We start from the raw sequence: 16,452 nt of genomic DNA on the forward strand, positions 1-16,452 counted from the left end.
CTTGGGGTCAATAATTTTCCCTTACTAAGCATCATCTGGAATTTGCTGCAGGGTGCACACCCCTTGTCTCATCATCCAAATCACTGATGAAGAGATTGAAAAATCCTGGATGTCCTTGGTACTCCATTTGTTACTGGCCTTCAGCTGGATGTTAAGCCACTGATTATGACACACTTTAGGCCTGGCATCACAACCATTTTTCAAGCACACTCATGCATCCTCCAGCACTTTCTCAACTTGAAAATAAGGATGCTGTGGGTGACAGTGTCAAAAATGTTACCTGAGGCAGGATATTCACATAGCCAGTCTTTCCACCAGCTGTCCTTTTTCCAAGGACAAATGTCAGGAACCTGCCCTAAATGACATGATGCTTTGCAGATGGTAGACATTGACCTGGCAATCACTCACCTTTGATGGTTTCACTAGCTGGATGATTCCTACAGCAATGAACCTCTCCCCTTCCTTTTGCCTTAGGCTGAGGAAAGTTTTCCTGGAGCTATGATTTGGATTGCAAATATCTTTATTCGGTGGTATCTTGAGAAATTCATTTTATTTCTATATTTGTTTTCTGATAAAAATACAGCAGTTATGTTTTATTTATGGGAGTGTCTGTATTCTGTTAAAAAAAACTTATCAGAGTTGTTCTTGAGTTAACTGAAATCTGTTAAATATATCAAAAATTTCAGTTGCTGTGAGAAATAAGAATACTGCTTTTCTTTTGGCACCCAGTTTCAGGCAGATAGAAGCTGAAATACTGCTGAAATTTCCCAGTTGAAATAGGTTGAATAGGTTGAAATTTTCAACCTATCCAGAGGTTGTCAGCAGAGATGGTGCTTCACCTGCTGCAATTCTTCATTAGTGAGATGTTTTTGAGGAGCACTGAGGGCTTGAGAGGTGTGCAGGGGCTGTTCTCTGCTCAGTTTTTAGCTCCAGGTGGATACAGGTGATAATAAAACTCACAGAGGAGCCTTGCTCAGTTCCTTGGCATGTGTGTAGGCTAAAAGAGACAGAGTGTGAGCTCAATACCAAGACCCTTGCCTGCCCACGTGCTGAATTTCTGTTTTGCTCCCTGGCTCTGGCTTGCCCTCTTCCCATGCAGTATGTGGATGATCACACTCCAGCCTACTGTCCCATCCTCCTGCAGAGCCCCATGCATACCCTGCGGGATGCCACACACCCCTCAAGCTTCAGGCCATAAAAACATCACTCTTGTGGCTTGCAACACCACCCATAGATTTTTCCAGAGCCTTTGTACTCAAAAACACAGCACAGAAATAAAGATAAATCTTAGGACCGAAGAGACGCCACTTGCAGCACAGAAGGGAGCCAGGGCCAAGTGCCACAACAACTTGTGGGGTCAGTCTGACACAGAGGGCTTGCCTGAAGGCTGAAGTCAGGCCACGTCACTCGGTGTCAGGGCCAGACACTGGGGTCTGGCCGTTTTATATTTAGCAGAATGGAGACAGCATCTGTTTGAGATGCAGCTTGTATAGGCCAAAACTTAACACCAAAGTGGGATTTTTTTGTGACTCATTTGCTCTGCTAATCTGAAACAGATTTACCATGCCTTGTTTAATAAGGAACAGCCTCTAAAAGCTATTAAATGAATGAATTGCTGTTTTAGTGCTGGCTGTTTGATTCTGAGCAACTGTTTTGAAATGGCTGGCAAAAAGAGCATGTCCAGTGTTGTTGCAAGAGCTCCAATCAGCTTACCTCTTGCTCTCTTCTCCTGTCCCTACTCCCTCCATTACTTTGTCTTAAGGCTACATGCGGTCTTTGTCAAAAGAAGCCTTTTAAACAGATTGCAATCAGAAACTTCTGCTTGTGTCCTATCTATGCCCTCTCTGGCATCTTCCTTGAAACTTTTCTAAGAAGCCATTCAACACTTTTCTCCTCTGCCTGAACAGAAATCAAGGAAGAAACCTGAAGTATCTGTTTCATTGGTGTTTGTGCTTTATGCCTCGGAGTCCAAGAACGTGAACGTGGTCCCAGTCCTGCTGGTGTGGTCAGCTCTGACTATACAATGCCAACCAACAATATTACTTTGTGTTTCCTTCATTCTGTGTTCAAAGTTCTAAGACCAACATTTGTGTTCAAAGTTCTAAGACTGACAGCTTCAGAAAAAAGCAGTAGCCATCTAACTAATCACAAGTGACACATGTCATTTAGGGTCTTGAGGGACCAGACGTTCTTTTAGTGAATTGCTCAGCTCTGTTACTGCTCTGTAAATGTGATGCTCAGGGCAAAAGGACACAGTTTTCAGTGCACTTTCAAGCAGAGGCACATGATACTTCTATGTGAGGAAGATTAGACAATGATCAGGCCTTTTACCAGCTCCTCCTTATCAGACATCTGTGAGGTTAGAATTCTGACTTGCACTTGCTTAGCTGCTCCTCAAACTGATAGGCACACTTCAGCCTGTTCTGCTTGATTTTGAGCTACCTCAGCCTTGGTGAGTTCAAAAGTTCAGCTGGGATGTGAGCTGGATGTTCCTTCAGTGAGGCTGTGAAAAATGGAATGGGAAGGATTCTGGTACACACAGATGAACTCGTGGCTACGTGTTTGTGTGTATAGCAATGCCTCAGCCAGGCTGAGTGGGAGGAAGAGATGAGGGGGAAGGGAAGTACTTTCCAGATTTCTAGCCAGTAGAGGAACTTCTTTAAAAATATAACAGCTAAAGATGGGGGTGGTAAAAGGAGAGAGGGGAACAATTGTACCTCAGTTTTGAAGCAATTTTGCTCAAACAAATAATGACCACAGAGAATCAAAAAGACGCCAAATTGCATTTGGTGCCTTTTGCCCTGGTCAGCATAGGAATTGCAGTGATCTCAGCTAAAGTGACCTGCAGTAGTGTTTGAAATCAGGAGATTCCAAGTTCTGTGATCTCTTGTTTCTAATAGCCTAATTTATCAGAGCACAGACTTACATCTCCTTGGCCACATTTTCCTGCTAAAGAACAAGTTGATGGAAAGTCTCTTTTACACAAATGACTTTAAAAGTCCCCTTCAAGCTGCTTGTGCAGCCCCCAAGTGAGCTCTGTTTGAACATCCCTAACACTGTGCCTCCAGGGAGGATGTGAGCAGGATTCATGCTGGTCAAGTACATGGAATCCCCCCTTTCTAGTATGTGAAAGCAGCTTTTAAGAAACGACAATTACAACTTACAGGTACTTCTTTAAATTTGCTGTTGAATTTGCAGCACAGGACAGTATTTGCTATGGATGGTCAGTCAGATTCTCACTGAGCAAATCATGGAATCACAGAACCACAAGATATACCGACTTGAAAGGACCCACAAGAATGATTGAGTCAATTGGATGGACTCCTGGCACCCCAGGGTCTTGGCCAGGCAGACTTAGGGAGGATTACAGGTGCAAGAAGTTGTACATGACCAATTGTGAGCATTAGCTGGGTTCTGTTAAAATCTCTGCTCATTCAATCCTTCAGAAGTTTATTTAGTGGTCTGTGCAGCTTGTCTTCTTGGAGTACATTTTGGAAAGAAAAGTTCAAGGGGAAGAAATGTCATGTTAATACTGAAAGCAGTACTTTCTAATTTGCTTTCTTTAGGCAGAGGAAACTGTCTGAAGAACACAAACTTTCTCATTGGGATGGGATAGAGAAGGCCACCCAACTCTGAGAGCTAAAAAAATCCACCCATATTTAAAGACTTTCATATTTCCATTTCTATCACCTCTGACTGCTGTGTAGGACTAAGGCACTGCCTTTAACTAACAGTTAGAATAGGTTTCTGTACTTCCTTGCCTGTCCATAGTTGACCACAAAAAGAATCAACACAAATAATAAAAAAAAAATCTCGTGCCAGCTTGGTAAAGCTACATCTGTAAGGAACATATTGTGTATGTTTAGTGTAGATCACTGAAGCAACAAGCTCTATACAGTTGTCCACACAGGGGTGTACATGTGTGTTTAACAGGTGGACACGTCTGAAGAGCATGACATTCCTCCAGTAGGAGCAAACAAACTTGTGCAAACCCAATTCTCTAAACCCCCAGCAGCCCAAAGAGCTTTCTTTTAGACCATTGGACAAACAAAAGGGTAGGTGAGTAGCTGGTCACCACAAACATCTTGCTGGGGCCATGATCAAGGACAGGGATCTTCATGGGCCACAGTGCATGGCCCTGTTCAAACTTCTGCCCAGTGGTAAGCCAGTGACAAAGAAGGATACACAAAGAACCCATCTGAGCAGCCAAACTGAGACTACATCAATGTATTACACGTTGATTGTGGTGAATTCACCTGACCCTGATTCTGATCCACAGAATCCCAGAGTCAGAGGACCACAGACTGGGTAAGGCTGGAAGGGACCACAGTGGGTCATATGGTCCAGCTTCCCTACTCAAGCAGTGTGATCCCATAGCATGTGGCACAGGATTGTGTCCAGATAGTTCTTAGATTTCTCCAGCGAGGAGTCTCCACACCCTCTCCAGACAATCTGTTCCAGTGCTCAGTCACCCACACAGTAAAGTTCCTCCTCATATCCAGGTGGAACCTCCCAGGCACCAGTTTCTGTCCATTTTCTCTTGTGCTATTGCTGAGCACCACTGAGCAGAGCCTGGTCCATCCTCTGACAAAGCTCTACAGACACTGATAGACAGTGATGAGGTCCCCTCTCAGTCATCTCTTCCTAAGGCTGAACAGGCCCAGCTCCCTCAGCCTTTCCTTGTAAGAGAAAAGCTCCAGTCCCTTAACCATCTTTGTTGTCCTCCACTGGACCCACTCCAGGAGCTCCATGTCTCTCTTGCACAGAGGATTCCCGAAATGCACAGATCACTCCAGATGAGGCTGCACAGGGCTGAGCAGAGGGGCAGGATCACCTCCCCTGACCTGTTGGCAATGCTTCTCCTGATGCACCCAGGATACCTTTGGCTCTCTTGATCCCAAGGACACTGTTGGCTCATGGACATCTTGTTGTCCACCAGGACCCCCAGGTCCTTCTCCACAGAGCAGCTTTCCAGCAGGTCAACTCCTAATGTACTGATGCTCAGGTTATTCATCCACAAATGCGCAGGACCCTGCATTTGCCCCTTTAGTCTGAAACACAGGTGCCACTGAGACCTCTATAAAACCCCATTTGGGCTGCCACCAAATCAGGATGTGTGTGAAACCTCTGGCACACTGGGAAAAGGAGTTCCTCTAGATCCTAACTGAAACCCCATCAGGAATTTCTTTCTTTTGTCTTATCCTGCACAAGTTTCAGTGAATCCCTGCTGGCTTAAGCTTTGCACAATAGATTGATCCAAAAATGAAGGCTCTCTTTGTGAGTTCTTGGTGTGAGAGACAGGTTTTCATCTAGATATTTCAATCAGAGCCTTTTCTGTTTGGAGGAGGAGTGAAAGTATGCAGCAAATCCCAATTCCCCTTCCAACTGTAGCGGGACTTAGAGTTATCTCTCTGTCTTCACATGACATCTGTGAGCTGCAGAGCCAAATTCTTCCTTTTCCTGTTTGGCTTGAAGAACTTTCATTATTTTTACAAAATGCATTAACTCCTTCAGGAGGAATTGCAAGCAAAGCATTGTGCAATGGATGTACACCCACCCTGTAGGCTGTGGCTGGGTTTTTCCTGGTTAGCAGAAGAGCTGTGCTCAAACACAGCTGAGTATGGTATCTGACACCAAGTCCCTGGTTGTCTGCATCCTCTGTGGGTTAGGGATTGTGAGGCAGTACCAGAGAAAACTCTCAGTGACCATAGGTATTCATCTCAGAGGGAACTCACAGTCAGAAACCTTATGTGGAAATAAACATAAAATCTATTTTAGACCTTGTCTCTCTTGGCTTTTTGTCTTGGCTAGCTTTAATATTTACCAGCCATCATGCTGACTTCTCCAGTTCTTAGGCACTTATTTGTCCATGTGCATTGAACCAAAATCCTGAGTGGTGGGGCTGGGCGGCTGCGTCACTCAGCAGCCGAGCGAACGTCACTCACAGATGCCACACCAGCCAACAGAGCTAGAGAAATGTTCCCCTTGCTAAACCTCCTGAAGGACAAACCTGTCCAAAGTGAAACAGATCAACCCCCCCCAGCCCCTCCAGTCATTACAGATAAACCCAATCTTCTGAAATATATTTTTAAAAATCCACTTCCTTTGCAAATGGAAGGAAGTTCCTAATGCAAAACCAAATAAATGACTCACCCCACATCTATGCTTTTGCTGAAGCAGCTAAACCTGCCAAAAGTACTTTCCAAACTGGAAATAAGTACTTTAGTGGGGATATGAATAATACCGGGCAAATCTCTGACAAAGGCATGTGAATCTTCAGTCTGTGGTGTTATTTATTTATATTTTTAATTGAGGTCAATGCCCTTGGTTCAAAGCTGCATTGAATAATTTTTGGAAGGACAACTGATCTGAATGGCTTCATGTCAGCATCATCCAGAGTTCCAAAGACAACAACAAAGGCTATAGTAGAATAAAATTCCCAGTGGACGGGGTGTGATATTTGATGGGTCACACAGGGAATTCTTTTAACATGAACCAGCAAACATCAAGTATATTTTTCATAAAACATGTAGCTTAATCCAAAATTATCCCTCCTGTATTGTTAGCGAGAACAAGGGAACACCCAGTTTCTTTTGCAGTGACTAATAATATTACCACTGCTTAAATGTAAACAGTGTGCAGAGATCTTTCTAAACAAATGCATAATTTTTTTTGCAAAATATAATGCTGTACTCCCACTTTATTTAACTCTTTTTTCCTTCTTTGCTGCTGCAGCACAACCACTGAAATTTCCTGAATTAATTCTGGCATGGCAAGAAATATGTCAATGGAAAGAGGAATAGTCTCATAATTAAAATCTGTTTCCATAGCATTGAAATGGATGGAATTGACACCCTTTGGTGGACTTTGGATCAGGTCTCTACTCCTGTGGTTCTTCATTTGCACCACGCTCTTTTCCCTGGAGCCTCGTTAGCATTGATTAGTTAATGGCTTTAAAGTGCTATTCAAATGCTGAAATATTGTTACTGCCAGATACTGGAACACACAGGCAGGTTTCTGCTCAGCACATCTGACTGGTCTTTCACCAGCATGGAATTATGGCCTTTCATTCTTTGGTTGTGTGGATACCTACAGCAATCAAATTTAGTAAAATAAAATAAAACAGTAAATCAAGGACTTGTTTACTTTACTCTTAAATTACTCAAAGACCTATGCTGTGATCTCAGGTGAAAGCCACCAGGAACACTGGAGAGGTTTCAGGTTAATCCGCACAGCCTCTTTGCTGGAATGGGAATGGAGATTGGTGTCAGGGCAGCCACCCCTCCAGAGATGCTCTTCTTGAAAGGAAAAGTGTGTGCCAGCTGCACAGAGCTGGTTTATTAAAGGAAATAATATTTACAGTAGAAATAGCCATTAGGATTTCAGAGGGCCCACATGGGTGGCAGCTTGTATTGTCTCCCCAGCACAGTGGTTCCTAAAGTACACACGTCTGTACACGTACAGCTCCTGCTACAGGAGCCATTCAGCTGCTGGGGGAATGCAGTGAGAGCAGTCCTGCAGCCTGGCACTGGCAAATTAAGCCTGGAAATTCCTGTTTTTCCAACCTGTCTTCTGCGCAGACTATTTCAAGCAGAGGGGAGTGATGTTCCCCAAGGTTTCGGCTGTGCTTTCTGGCACAGGTCAGAATTTGGATCTCTGAGTACAAACTTTATCAATTACATCTTCACACAGTAAAATACTTCCTAACTTGGATTTTTAGAATTACTTCATTTTCTTTCGCAATCCACCAATCTCTCAAAAATGACTGTAAATCACTATGCTATTCTCAGCCACAACTAGCAAAATAGCTGGGAAGAGTGCTTCAACTAGTGAAGGCTCCGTTTGGATGCACAGATTATCAGGCTTTCCAAGCAACTACTCTTTGAGACTTCTACCTGCCTCTCTGCAGCATTTTTGAAGGTCCAACACTGCATTCGATTCAAATAACAAACTGCAGGGCAAAGCAAAAGAAAACACTTCATTTCAGTTTTCCAGTCCATTCCAGACTCATTGGCTCTTTTTTAACTGCAAAAGTCTGCATCTAGTGAACAGAGAATAGTTCATTCCATCTGAATCTCTGAAGCTTTCAGCCCCTTCCCCAAAAAGCAGCCAAGCACAGCACACTGGAAAACTGCTTGAGGGTGGGCCAAATCATACAATTCAGACACTGCCCCAGATCTGTTTTCTGAAGGACTGAATGTTTTTGAGCTAGGATATTGTTTCATGATCAGATGAAGGAAGGATTAATCTGTTGGAAAATTAGTCAAGTCCATGTTCTCATTCTAGCATTTGCATTTGTTCCATAACTTTGGTACACTGAGTTAGACAAATCTTCCGTAACAAACACAGCATGCCAGTGACCTGATGACATAATTTTGAACATATGACTTCAAAATAGGCTCAGTTGCAAATGAAATTATTTGTGATGGTTTCATTGGTTTCCTGGCATCACAGTTTAAAACGATTATGAAAAAGATTAGGCCTTTTATCATTCAAAAAACAAATAAAGCGCATATAGAACAGTGCTGTCTTAGGATGACAAATGCTCTCTTGCATTGGTCAGAAATACTTTTCATCCTTTCAGACATTAACTAATCAAAGGGAAGAAAACAAGACATTTTCTTTATTCTACACTTGGTAATGCTTCAGAGTTATTGCTGCACAACATAATCTCCCATAATTTTGTGGTGTAAAAGGAACCAGACTTCCAGGGTTCTACTTCCATAGGCAGCAGTTTCTGACTCAGGTGCAGAAGCCGACTTAGGAGGAGAGAAGCTCATATGCATTTGAACAGAAGCAAGCTTTTGTAGAGTCGACTTAATAACCTTGTTATATAGCTGAGAAAATGGAGGCTGAGAGTTTAACAGAGCTTCAGAGTTTGAGGAATTTTTGATTTCCTCTTCAGGCCACTTCACAAGGGGGAATGACAACATGCTGCAGATTTCATGTGTTTGGGTCATATAGTAACATGCCTTAAAAGTGAAGTTTGTTAAGTGAAATCACACACTTGGGGGAAGAGTGTTTTACAGAAAAGTCACAGAAAAAAGCAGCTCAGGCCGTGACAGTTTAACCCGCCTCTTGGCGGATGGCTACGCACAGAACTGTATACAGAGATACTCATTGCTCAGCAGGCGAGGGCCTCTTTTTTGGAATAAACGATTAGCTGCGCTTCTTGCCAAAGGGCTGCTCACTGGGAAACTCACTCAGCACTTGCAGCACCCGCTGCACCCTCTGAACTTCACCAGAAATGTGCAAAGGCATTTCCCTCCTGCAATTACAGCTCCTTCCTAGTAGTCATTTTAATGTTAGAGTACAAGACTTCTCAGCTCTGGTAAAAAGACTTTGTATAGAAGCATGTCCGCAGGACTTTGACCACCTGTGCCAGGCCCCCGCTGTCGCCATCCTCGGCTCAGCCTTTCCCAGGGCTGCTGCTCGGTCCTTGGGCAAGCCCTCGCACACACTCCCTTCTCCTCGCCAAACCGCGGGAAGCCCCGGCTACCCGGGGAAGCGGGACGCGGGTCTCCGCCGCCGGCTGCTCTCCGGCCAGCCCGGGAACGCGATGCCGGCGCTGAGCGCCCTCCGCCTGGGCTGCGCGGCCAGGGAGCAGAGGGCTTGCGGGTGGGCGTCGGGGCTCCTTGGTGACACCCAGGGCCCCTGCCGGGCCGGACACAGGGGCACAGCCGCCGCAAACACCCGCGGCCGCCGGGGCGAGCCCGGAGGCGGCGGGCGGGGCCGCTGTTGGCGGCGGCACCGCCCGGCGGGCGGGGCAGGGGCTATAAATGCACCCCGCGGCCGCGGGCGGCGGCTGGAGCGGCGCGGGCGGCGCAGGGACAGCGGCAGCGCGGCAGGTAAGGGAGATCCGTCCATCTTTCTGTCCATCCATTCCCCTACCCCCGCAGTGTGGGACTTCGCAGTCCCCCCGAGCGCGCATCCTTGCATCACCCTCCTCCTCTTCCTTCAAGCTCCCTCCCTTTCCCCGTCGCTCCGAGCAGCTCTCTGGGTGCCGGGGGCACGGGTGGCTCTCGGCGGCTCGGAGCGGGCAGCGCACGGAGCCGGACCCGGCGGTGCCCGGGAGCGGGGGCTGCTGCCGAAGTTCAGGCTCCCGGGTAGCGGTGGGATGGGATGGAGAGCAGCTGTGAAGCCGAAGCACGGACTTGCTCTACAGAAGTTGCCCGGTGGTGATTGCTCGTGTTTCTCTGCTCTCGCCCCTCTGTGCGGGGTTTGGAGCGCAGGACAGCCTTGGCCGGTGTCCGGGCAGTTGTTTCAGGGGGTTGTTGTCATCGCCTGTGGCCACAGGCACAGTTCTTCTCCCGTGCGTCCAGGCTCGGCTCGGGGCACTTGAGGGCTCTTTGCCCTGGAGGCGCAGCCGCGCACCGGGCTTGATGAAATAAGAGATTTCACTTCTGCTAAGGAGGAGCATTTTGGTTAATGCTTTTCATCATGGTTCAGTTTTCCTATGGAGCAGTTGCAAGTTGGCATTGCTCACTGCATAACCCGCTATTTCACAAATATCTCAGTGCCCTGTTTAGCACCCCATCCCCAGGGCAGGACTTCAGGTAGAAGTATTTATCACCTATGTTATTTTGATGATTTTCTTTCTCAGGTTTAAATAGGAACTGTATTTTGAACCTAGAAAATGCAATTGTAATGACATGGAAGAAGTCAAAGGCAACCTGAAGCTGTCTGTCCAGGTTCTCTGCATGGTGTTTTGATTGTTTTGCTTTCTTCTGGCTTTTTATCAACTTTTTCTTGTGTGTATCCAAGTGTGTCAGAGATACACAGCTGCTGCAAAACTCACTGTTGAGGGCAAACAATGGAAATAACCTGTAGAGTGGAGCTATCAAGTGCTTCAGGTAAACATCTGAGATGCCTGCCTTGCTGTTTTTGCCTTGGCTGTTACAGGTATAGTTTGCATCAAAACTTCAGCCAGTGGCATTAAGCAATGCACTTTGAACTTGGCTCTGGGAACATGTTTGGTGGTTGTTTTTTGTGTTTTGTTTTGATTTTTTCCCTTTTTGGCGGGGGGGGGGGGGGGGGGGGCTCTTTTGATTTGGTATATTTTTTGGTATTTCCATCAGAGGGGTTTTTTTGGTGTGGATTTTTTTGTTGTTGTGGTTTGTTTTGATTTTGTGGTCTTTTAACCAGAGTCTAATGTAGTTTGACATAGAATGACTGTGTTTTTATCAGAAATCCTTGGGTAAACAGCAGGCAGCTAATGCTTTATAATGTTCCATGCATGGCAAGAATTTAATGACTTTGGATGAAATGGTAAAGCTTGGAGTAGATGCAGCACAAATAGTGATTCTTACAGGCTTGTACAGTTCCCAGGGTACTAATGAGGCCCAGGCCCTCAAAGAAGAGTAATTCATGAATGTGTTCAGGAGGAATTGGTATGTGTTTTGATACAGTGAAAGCAGGTTTTAATGTAGTAATGACAGATGCCTTAGGGTTTGGGTTTTATATCTAATATTTTTCAGTAAAAACTGAACAGATGCCACAGCATAATTATTTGGGGATCTGGAGGCCTTAGTTTCTGAATCTGAGTTCCTTGTGCAGCAGATAACTGAATGGGTTTGATTTCAACTTTGAAAACTTTGAACAGGAATTTCTACAATTACTGAACTGAGAGATCACAGAATGGTTTTTTTTGTGAAAGACTGTCTAGTTTAACTCCCCTGCCATGGGCAGGGACACCTACCGCTAGACCAGGTTGCTCAAAGTCCCATCCAGCCTGGCCTTGAACACTTGCAGGGATGAAGCATCTACAGCTTCTCTGGGGAGCCTGTGCCAGTGCCTCAGCACCCTCTCAGGGAAGAATTTCTTCTCAATATCTAGCTAAAATGGACCTTCTTTCAGTTTAAAGCCATTCCCCTTTGTCCTGTCATTGCATGCTCTTGTAAAAAGATGAGCTCTTCCCCTGAGAATGGGCACTGCAAAGTGACTGACGTTGAACCAGGCTGGTGAGGAAGGGTCTAGACAAACCAGGGTTTTCATTTGTTTCCCTTAGAAAGATGGGTTTGTGTTCTTATTTCTTGCATTCATTGGCCTCTTTACCAAGATGACAGCAAGATAGAGATGTCAAAATGTCAGGTGTCCACTGAATTAGGCAATAGCCACAGAAGTGTCACCCTCTGCTGAGGCAGGGCTGCCACATGTGCTGCTTTTGGGAACCAGCACCTGGGCTACCAGAAAACAAACTCTGAAGGTTTTCAGTTTGTGCCTTCCACAATGGCTTTTTTTATTCTTGCCAAAATAAAAGGAACACTAAAACTGTGACAGACCATGTGGGTGGATTGTATGAATGCTCAGTAAAACCAGCAGGATTCCCCTATTGTCTATCCTCCAGTGGGAGGTACCCTGCTCTTTGGATGTTTCTTTTTTGGACTATGACAATTGCATGGGGAGATTACAGGGCACCTTTTGGAACACTTTGGCAAGGGAACCTGGTCCTTAGAGGTAGTTATAAGGCAATTAAGTAATTTGCTCTTGTAGTTCAGGTGAGATTAGCAGTGAAGTGTTGGGAAAAGAAGTCTTTGATTTGGATTTTTAAGCCTAAGTGATTAATTTCTTTGAAGTGTAACATAAGTCTTCTCATGACTAACTTAAACGATTTTGACAAACTTCTAGCTTCCCACAGAAAATACAGGTTTTTTACTTACCCTCGTTAGAGCACAAAACATAGAGCATGTATGTAATGAGACATTTCCTGCTTTTGTTATCTCAAAATAGAGTAAAAGAAATTATACATAAAGGGTGAAGCTGGCTTGAAGCTCTTCAGCATGAGCAGAAACTGCAAAGCTCTCAAAAATAATACAAATTCTAATTATGGTGGGTCAGTACTGTTTACATCATGTGCCCAGCTGGAAGCTTAAAGCAGCAGAAGCCTGTTTGCTGTCAGGGAGAACACAGCTTAATGCTTAGCATTTACAAGGATGAAATACTGGTTCTGGAGATGAAGTAAGACTTCCAGATGACTTCTTAGATCTAATTTGCATGTTCAGTCACAGCATCTAGAAATATAGAAGACCCTGATTTTTTTTTTCCTGTCATTGTTTTGCTAAAAAGATGGCACTGCACTTACAGACTGCCCTTGGCTTCAGCTTTAGGAGTTAATTTGAATGTTTACCTAAAGCAGGATGGTGCTGTCTGTCCCTGAAGCCCTGCCTCTGTGGAGAATTTCCCTGGACCGTTAGGTGGGGGCTGATCTCCAGTTTCAGTAGCTCATCATAAAATCATAAAGGGCTTGGGTTGGAAGGGACCTTAAAAACCATCAAGTTCCAGCCCCTCTGCCATCCAGGGATGCCACCCACTAGATCGGGTTGCTCAGGTCCAGGAGAGCAGTTACCCCTCTGCTCTCTGTCAAAAGCTTTGTCCCAAAAGTTCCAAGTAAATTACTTGCTACTACTGGAAAGTTAGGGAGAATATATTCTGCAACAGTTTCAAAGACTGAGTAAGCAAACTCATTTTCAGGTTCAGTAGTGTGCGTTCCTATGGATGACTGAAATCTGGGTTAGACATCTAGGAAATCAATGGCTGTGAATATAATGGCTATTGAACCTGGTGCTTCTATCAAATGGTGGTGGCTCTTTTCCCCATCTGTGTCACTTCCAGAGCCCTGGGTGACTTCAGTGAGGGACAGCTAGTGGGAGGTAATCTCTCCTGGTAATTTCCTTTGGCTGTGGTTTTTAAGCAGCAGTAAGGAGCCATTCAGAGCTTTTCCTAAGTATGTGTTCATGTATCATGTAAGTACTATTATGACATAATTAAACCCAGCACTGAGAGTCCATGTGAATCAGTAACATCATTTGACATTTAATCCAGAACAGCAAGTGTGGAGTACAGAAAAAAATAGAGCCTGAAATTGTCCAAATGTCAGGCTTGAATGTGCAAGCTCCTGTATTGGATGATGAGGATGATGAGTTTAGTTTTACTTTTGTCTCAGGGCTGCTGCAGGTTCAGGCCTATTTTGTTTCCCAGCTGGCAGGAGAGTGTTGCCTTTGGATAATGCCCAGAATTTGTCGTCAGAGAGGGTGTTTTCCATGCAGAGGTGCTCTGTGGTGTGCTTGCTGATGCGCAGCTGGACTGCCTGTGCTGAAGAAATTTTCCACAGCTGTATCTCTTTGTACTAAGCAGGATGTGTGTCAGTTTTGCTGCTCTTATTTTGTGTAGCTGATCACGTTTCCTATGTTTCTTTTGGGTTTGGGGCGACTTCCTTTCAGTTAGTTGTCAAAATTTTAATATATCCTTTTCATCTGTCAAGCTTTTTCTCTTGGTAGCTGAAAGTTAGTTAATATAGATTGTCCTTTTCAAGGCCTGTTTTTAAAACTGGGTATTCACTACTCTTCCAAGCCATCAGCAGGCTGCTTCCTGCCTGACCTAAGTATAGCTTCAAAAGTATAGCTTTTTCAGCTTATTTTCTACCATGGATGTGAAGGGCCAGTCTGCTAGACCTGTACAGATGATGCAGAGATTAGTGGAAGCACCAAACATTAGGAGTTATTAGGAGTGCGGCATGAGAACCCAACTCACTGCAAAACAAACAAATCATTCAATTTGCTTTCAACCATTCCTTGTGTGTGGTTTTTCTGTCCTTGCCATTTCACCACTCTTGTAACCTGACTTTCAGAAATTCTGAATTTTAGGAAGCACAGACTGAGTTATAAGGATGTTTAATGCCCTCATGAAGACTCTGTAGGTGGGAGGCAGTGGTATTCAAAACAAAAAAGTGGTAACATCTGGTAGTGTGCTTACTGGTGGGCATAAGCTGTATTGGAAAAGCAATCAGCAAAGTAGGATGTAACTTTCAAAGGAACTCTTATTTGTGAACCCAGTAAGCAGACATCCAGATGGGAAATGCACTGTTAAAGGAAGGAATTATTGCTCTTGCTGTGGGTTTTTGGGTTGCTTCCTTCAGGAAGCTCGTGTGTACCTTGTCAAACTAATGATGTCATTTTCCTGCTGCCATAGTTCTGGAGTGCTCTAGATATGGTTTGCTTTTGCTGTAACATATCCCTGCTAGATTTTAAGATGTATTTTTAGCCTGGGACAAAGTTGTGGCATTTTGGCTATGAGAATAATTATGCAGTAGAAGCACTTCAGAATTTTATGATGACCTTTTATATTTTCTTTCCTACGTGATTCAGTTTAAGAGCAACACATATTTTCCCATGTGAAGCAATATGAGTTTTATAAAGTTTTGTGTAAAATTCCAATGCTGTATAAAAACTTGGACATGTATAACTCCAACCCTTTTTGTAAACACAGCCTGGAAAGCGGTAACAAAGCTCTCTGCCTGTGATACCCTGGGTATATGGGTAAGGCTTTGAAATAAGTCAGCTGAGGATGGTGAATTGCCTTTTGGCCACATTGAAGGGTTTTGAAAGGGCTTGTTTTCAGAGGGAAGGAGTATTCTGGTACCGGATGGTGCTGATTTAGACACTCTCTCATTAGTGCCACCTGTTGTGGTACAGGCTGTGTGCTCAGGCCCTGAGAATACTTGGGTGCTGATGCTTGTAGGCAGTGGAAGACTGGAAGATGTAGTCCTGAGTAATATGAAAATTACTCAGGACTAAGCATGTGAAAATGCTTAAATTTGGGTAATTTTATAAAGGGACTTTCTTGGGAAGAATGAAAGATGTGTCTTAACACAATGGCCACTTGTGTAAAGTTTGAGTGCAGATTAAGCTCTAGAGGGCTAAAGTTCATCCTAGAAAAGGGATCTGGCCATGCAGAATAATATCCATAAATTATACTTTTCTCCTCAACAAACATGCAAAAATCCTCATGCACCCATCATGGAAAACTTCAGCCAAGACATTTTGGCAGGGAAAGAACTTGTAAAAGCAATGACCAAGCAATTTTAATAGGTGCTAGAACAAGTGGTCTATATACTCAGAAGCTGCAACCCGTATAGTACAACCTCATGAATAAATATAAATTAAGAAACATCATCAACCTTAGCTGTGATGCTTTGTAATTTAAGTCCTCATCATTGCAACATCAATGTGAAAATGCAGAACATATATAAAGAATCCACTATATTCTTGTGAGGGTGCAACCTAGAGGGCCAGAAAACACCCCTCATCTCTGAGTATACTGTGAGCCTCTCCCTTCTGGAATAATCTCAGTATGTTTTTGCCTCTGACTTTGACAGAGCCACCCACTTGTTGAAGCGGCTGCAGCTGGGCAGCAGCTATGAGCTATTAAAGCATGGCAGATTGAGAATAGGAGGGGGCAGGGAACATGTCCTGACACTGTGAGCTGCAGGAACAATGGCTTTTTTCTTGTCTGTTTAGACCGTAATCTTTGCGGCAGAAGCTGACTCTTCCATGTTATGAAATGCCTAATCCATCTCTGCCCCCTCATAACATCTCTGTTATTTCCTCTGCCCCCAAAGCCCAGCCCAACCCTGCACAGCAGGTGTCAGGTCCTGTATCAGTGCATCACCTTCAA

At 44.4% G+C, this 16,452-nt stretch overlaps 1 protein-coding gene across 1 annotated transcript in view; it reads left to right on the forward strand.

Moving 5' to 3' along the window:
- The first annotated feature begins 9,792 nt into the window (after positions 1-9,792).
- The window catches only part of NDRG1 (N-myc downstream regulated 1), a 39,328-nt gene continuing 32,668 nt past the window's right edge, over positions 9,793-16,452 (forward strand). The window contains exon 1 of the mRNA XM_040059083.2: positions 9,793-9,848. The gene's annotated coding sequence lies outside the window, so the exon portion shown is untranslated. The remainder of the gene's footprint in view (positions 9,849-16,452) is intronic.

The sequence above is a fragment of the Hirundo rustica genome, chromosome 1 (genome assembly GCF_015227805.2).
Source record: "Hirundo rustica isolate bHirRus1 chromosome 1, bHirRus1.pri.v3, whole genome shotgun sequence".
NCBI lineage: Eukaryota > Metazoa > Chordata > Aves > Passeriformes > Hirundinidae > Hirundo > Hirundo rustica.